The following is a 6,000-nucleotide window of genomic DNA, read 5'->3' as shown; positions in this document are numbered from 1 at the left end:
CATTCCTTACGACATGGGGTGGTGATGACTACGGGGAAAGGCTTGGGTAAGACCTTGAGTCCTCCTTTATTTTGGCGTGGAGTGTTGGGTCCTGGGTCTTGGCTAGTGCCGGCTGACTCCCCCAGGGGTGGGCCCTCCACGCTCATCCCCACACCTCTCTCATGGCCTGTAGTTCTCATTCTGTGGAATAGCTCAAGTGGGGATGTGGCTCATGGGAGGAGCCAGGGTTCCAGGGTCAAGCCTTGGCTCTGCCACCGTCACACTCTTGGTACTCTCATCTGGACCCTGGGAATGACACTCCCATTCCTGTCCACCTGACACCTGTTCTACGTCTCAGATGAGGACCAGAATGTGAAAGTACCTGGCAAGGTTCTATCTCCAGATGATGCAACCCCCTGCTGTGGGTTGAATTGTGCCCCCTCAAAATATGTTTGTAAATCCTAAACTCTATGCCTGTGGTTATAATCCGGTTTGGGAATGGGTTGTCTTTGTTATGTTCATGAGGTGGGATTAATGTAGGGTGTGTCTTGAGTCAATCTCTTGAGTCAATCTCTTACAAAATATAAAAGGAATAGATTGTGCAAGCAGAGATGGGGGAAGACAGATGCCAAAACACATGAAGGTCACCAAGGAGCCAAGGAATAGAAGCTGAAGAGACAAGGACATTCCCCCAGAGCTGACAGAGAGAAAGCCTTGCCCTAGAGCTGGTGCCCTGAATTCGGACTTCTAGCCTCCTAGCTGTGAGTAAATAAATTTCTATTTGTTAAAGCTACCCACTGGTGGTATTTCTATCATAGCAGCACTAATAACTAAGACACCCCGCAAAGATCTTTCATGCCTGAAATGATGGCCTTGGCTGAAACCCCAGCAAAAGGCCCCACTGCTGATGAGTCATGAGCAGGATCGGTGCCAAGAGAAGGAGATGGGGGTATACCAGGTGCCTGTGTGTCAGTCTGAGTTCTCTAGAGGAGCAAAACCACTGAAAAGTATATATAAATATACGTAGAGAGATTTACCTCAAGGAAATGCCTTACGCAACTGTGGGGGCTGGCAAGTCCCAAATTCATGGCAAGTCCCAAGTTCATGGGTCCAGCGGCAGGCTGGAGGCCTCTGCTGGCTCATGGGGTTGTGGGAGCTGGCGAATCCAAACTCTGCACGTCAGGTGGCAGGCCAAGACTGCTGAAGGCTTACATCCCAGAGGTCAGGTGACCAGAAGAAATAGCAAGCTTTGCAGAACATCTGTTTAAATATTGGAGGCAGACCACAGCCCAAGAAAACTTCCCTTTCGACTAATTGTCTTGGTCACATCGGATCATGAAAAGTGATTACATTATATTACATTATGGAAGAGCACCCAGCCTAGTATCTGTGAAACCACTGAGAATCGTAGCCTAGACAAGCTGACACATAATAGTAACCAGCTCACCTTGGTATGGGAGAATGGGAGGGAACAAAACCACTAGTCCAGAGGGTACCTTGTCCACTGGTCTACAGGACAATATGTGTGTGGAGAACAATTCTAGCAGGTTCTTTTCCCAAAGGACCCGCTATCCAGCACCCCAGCATTTTGGGAATTGTCCCATACTGCCTTGCGGGTCTTCTTGCTTGGCCCCACCATCTGGATTGCCCATTACATGGGGGATAGAGCTATGGCTAAAAGCACTGGCTTCCAGGTTGGGCAGATCCGGTTCAGGAAGCCAAGGCATTGCCTATGAATTGCAGGATTGTGAACGTATGACCCAACCTCTCTGAGCCTCAGTTTCCTCATCTGTGAAGTGAGGGTGATGAAAGTCCTTGCCTTGGAACGTCGTTGGGAGTGCAGCAGGATGATGTTTTGATACGTTAATAGGTGCCTGGCCATCCTCCTTTCCATGCTGCCCACCCCAAATGCACTTCCTGTTCCCCTGTGACTCTTTATATCCCAGGGGCTCCGGGAAGGGCCATTGCAGCAGAATCAGAGACCAAAGAGGACAATGGGGACTTCTGATTTGCAAACACAGAGTCCAGGCATAAGACAAGAGGATTTGGAAAGTGGGTTCGCTGGCTCTCTTGACTTCAAGAGGTTTGTCTGGACCAGGAGGGAGGGGCAAGTCAGAGGGAGGCAGAGTGTACACATCCCTGAGAAGGGCCTGTGCCTTGCCCACACCCACCCCACCCAGGCCAGTTCTGGGGAGACGGTGGTGGTAGATAGGTGGAGAATCTGAGCACGGATGAACACCTTACGGAGCTCCACTAGAACTTCGAATTACCAAGAAAAGTCCCAAAAGAGTCAAGTGCATTGAACAGTCCCCCTCCCCGAGTCTCTCACATCCCTGCCATGGCTCAGGGCAGCAGCTAAATGACAGGCCTATAAGGGGCTGAGCTTGAGCCTGGGCTTCAGAGGCCAGCCAGCCACAGTGGCCTGGGGGGACGTTCTCAGGTGGGGTGATCTGGTTCGGGTGGCCAAGCCACTGATTGTGTACAAATGACCCAACCTCCCTCCAAGCCTCAGTTTCATCATCTGTAAAATGGGGGTGAAGATAGCACTTGCCTGGAAGACCCAGGAGGTGTCATAGTAGCTGGGAGACTGTCAGGAACTGATGATGTCTCTCCCATCCTTGCCCCAGACCAGACCTCCAGAACTCTGACCCAACCCCAGGGCACCCTGTATACACTGGGATTTATTCTCAGGTAGGATATTCAAAGTGAGTATAAAGGTGTGCTGAAATTCTCCTGAGCTGGAGTTGATAAGAAACTAGGCTATGGCTGTTATAAACCCAATATCCTCTGAGGGGAATGGGCTCTTGAAGTTGGAATGATTTTCATTCAGCGACATAGACATCTCCTGCCCCTGACTCTGCGCCTGGGACTGAAAGCATATGTGGGGTGCATCACACACCCTATGCTCACCAGGCAGCGGGCTGGACACATGGGAAGCCCAATGAGTGTGGCTGTTGCCATGGTCTTTGCCACCTGGTGCTGACATATCGTGCCATTTGACCTTTCCAGAAGCAGGGAACACTCTTCCCTGGACCTGGAGAAAAGCGCCCTTCTGTTGTGTGCCTTGGCCCCGAGCTGGCACTGCCCTTCGCCTATTTGTCATCCCTGCCCTTTGTCTCCCCAGCATCCAGCATCTGGATACCTGGTGCCTCCAAATGTCAGGCTCTGCCAACTGCTGCAGCTCTGCACCCAAGTACCGACTGGGGGGCTCTCCAAAGGCTGTTTACATGGAATCCTTCTTCCCCTCTCTCCCTCCCTCTTACCCTCTCTTTCATTCCATCTTCCTTTCTGCCTACTTCTCTTCCGTCCCTTTCTTTTTTCCACTTCTCCCCATTCTTCCCGGTAGTGCTCAGTTTCCCTTCAGTCCCTCTGTCCTCTTCTTCGCCTTCTAATTCCTTCTTTTCCATCCCTCTCTCTTTTTCCTTTGCTCCTCTCCTAGTCACCTCCCTTCCCCCACCCTCGCCTGCTCCTGTCTCCTCCCATCCATGCTCTTCTCTGTCTCACTTCCTTTTCTTTCCCCATCTTCGTCTCTCAGAAGATCACCATTCCTCTCTCTCCTTCTCCTCCCAGTGTTTGTTTTCCTTTCTCCTTTTCTTCCTTGTCTCCATTTACCCTTAGCCCCTCCCCCTCTTCTTCCCACCCTCTTCCTTATCTTTCTTTCTCTCCATCAACCTCTTTCATTCCCCCACTTCATTCTCTTTCTTCCTCTCTCCCACACATTCTTTCTCACCTTCACTTCTCTCTTTCTCTCCGAACTCTCTGTCTCTCCATTCTCTTCCCCCGTCTCTCTGTCTCTTACCCTCTGTCTCTCTCCTCTTCCTTCCTCTCCCCTCTCTCTCCCTCCTGGGTAGTTCCAGAAACATACCCATATATGGCCTCCATGTCAAGGATCACAAATGATGACGTCACGTGGGGGTCAGCCGGAGGCTCAGCTCCAAGATGCTCTATGAAGTGAGAGTCTGTAATTGATGCATTGAGAGAGGAGCTGAAGGCAGGACCGCCGTTTTCTAGTGCAATCTTCAAACAGGAAATCTGAGATTCGTAACATCTTATAGTTTGGCTTGTCATCACTGGTCATGCGGTGGGCCCGAAATAAACTCCCTGCTTCAAAGGCGAGTGTTTCAGAGCTGCCTGGCAGTGCAGCCAAGATGCGGAGAAAACGCAGGGGCACGTTCTGAATTAGGACAGTCTCAAGAAAATCCTTTTATTACACCTGAGTTGTATCCTTGTTTCAGAGCCTAGCAGGTAATGCATGCTTTCAAGTCTCTTGTACAGACCTTGCGAAAGGTGATTTGGCTGGCTGGGGCTTACCACTACACTGCTTAGCTGAAAGCTCTTAGGGTCAAGCTACATTCTTGCCTCTCCGTCTCTGTCCTTTTGGCTTGAGTTGTAAAGTTTCCTGGTGGCTTTTCATCTTGGCTTTGGGGACATGGAATCGGCAATTTGCATGGGCTTGTCCATCCTTCGGGGGACTCTGGCTCAGAGTGTCACTCTGATGTGCACGTCTAAAAATGGCAACACGGCAGGAGCCCTCAGTGATGCTATTGTTGGTGCCGTGGGCCTTGGGCAAGATCTGCGTCAGACAAACAACTTTCAGAAATGTGTTTGGGTCAGGCAAACAGGCATTGCCATGCCTGAGAAAGACAAGTGAATGTTTATGAAGTGTTCACATGTGCACGGCAATGAGGAGGGAGGCTAGCCACTGGGGTGCCCTGGGCTTTACCTGCAACGGGGTTGGGGCTCAGGGGAAGAAATAGAAGCTGCAAACAAAAACACGCGAGACAGTGTGAAGATGGAGAAACACTATGCAAGACTTAACAGAACACTGTGGGAAGGACCAGGACAAAGAATTCTTCCTCTGTGTGTGTGCTTGAGGGAAGGGGCACAGGACAGGGTCAAGCAGGAGATGGCCTTCGAGCAGGTTCTGGAAGGATAGGTGGACAACCTCAGGTAGAGGCGGGGAGGCATCTCCAGATGGAGGGGCAGACGGGCGGCCCGGGCCTGGGTGCTGGTGGAAGTGTGGGGCAGCTGCCTGAAGGGCCACAGAGGTGGGAAGTAGGGGTGAAGCTGGGAGGGGAGCTGCACGGCCATGATGCCAGGTGAGAAGATTGAACATTTACCGACAGCTTTTGAGCAGAGGGAGCCCTGGGGGCACAGTGGTTATGAGCTTGGCTGCCAATCAAAAGGTCAGCAGTTTGAATCCACCAGCCTCTCCTTGGAAACCCTATGCGGCAGTCCTACTCTGTCCTGTAGGGTAGCTATGAGTTGGAAATGACCGGAGGCAACTGGTTTGGGTTTGATGTGAGCATAGGAGGGCAGGTCTGGCTTTGGCTTCAGACAGCACCTCGGGAAACCCTGAGGATGAGTGAGGGATCCAGGAGGCAGGCGGAAGGGTAAGGATGAGTGAGGAAGGCCTGACCAGGGCAGAGGCTCACTACAGCCCCCACGCCCTGCACAGAATGGGCGAGCAGGAACTGAGGGGGCTCACAGCGGCCAAGGCAGAACCAGCTGGGCCCACACATCAGCCGCAGCCCAGGACCTTTGCCAGCAGAGGCCAAGCAGCCCTCGGCAGATACTCGCTCCCTTCCAAAACACTCAGAAGGCCCTGACAGCTGGTGGAGAGGCCTGTTTACAGCACAGTCGCCTCGTGGCACTGGCCACTGTCCCCACCTGACACCATTGGGGTTTGCATCATCCATCATACACAAACAGGCCAGGCATGGGTGCCTCCCGGGGCTGCACCCTCCTTCTCCTCCCTGGGCTTAGGGCCTATCAGGCATCCACAGTGACTTGATAATAATCACAATCAGTAACAGTAAGCATTTACTGAACACATCCTACCAGCCAGGCGCTGAGGCCATGGGCTGGGGGTGATGGCTCTCGTTGACTCTCCTCAAGGGACCAGGAGTTCAGGTGATTGTTACTCCCATTCCAGATGTGGAAACTGAGGGCCATAGAGAGAGGAGGTATTGGAAGAATCAGCCCCCGGCCTCATGGCCTCCGTGCCCACATTGGTAGCTC

At 52.2% G+C, this 6,000-nt stretch overlaps 1 protein-coding gene across 2 annotated transcripts in view; it reads left to right on the top strand.

Moving 5' to 3' along the window:
* Nucleotides 1-3,909: 3,909 nt before the first annotated feature.
* The window catches only part of ASB2 (ankyrin repeat and SOCS box containing 2), a 43,922-nt gene continuing 41,831 nt past the window's right edge, over nucleotides 3,910-6,000 (top strand). The window contains exon 1 of one of the 2 annotated variants that reach the window (XM_049898305.1): nucleotides 3,910-4,091. The gene's annotated coding sequence lies outside the window, so the exon portion shown is untranslated. Of the gene's footprint in view, nucleotides 4,225-6,000 lie in introns of both variants that reach the window. The other variant, XM_049898304.1, reaches the window with a different exon arrangement.

The sequence above is a fragment of the Elephas maximus genome, chromosome 10 (assembly GCF_024166365.1).
Source record: "Elephas maximus indicus isolate mEleMax1 chromosome 10, mEleMax1 primary haplotype, whole genome shotgun sequence".
NCBI lineage: Eukaryota > Metazoa > Chordata > Mammalia > Proboscidea > Elephantidae > Elephas > Elephas maximus.
Note: the sequence above shows the minus strand (reverse complement) of the source record. Positions and strands in the feature narration are given on the sequence as shown.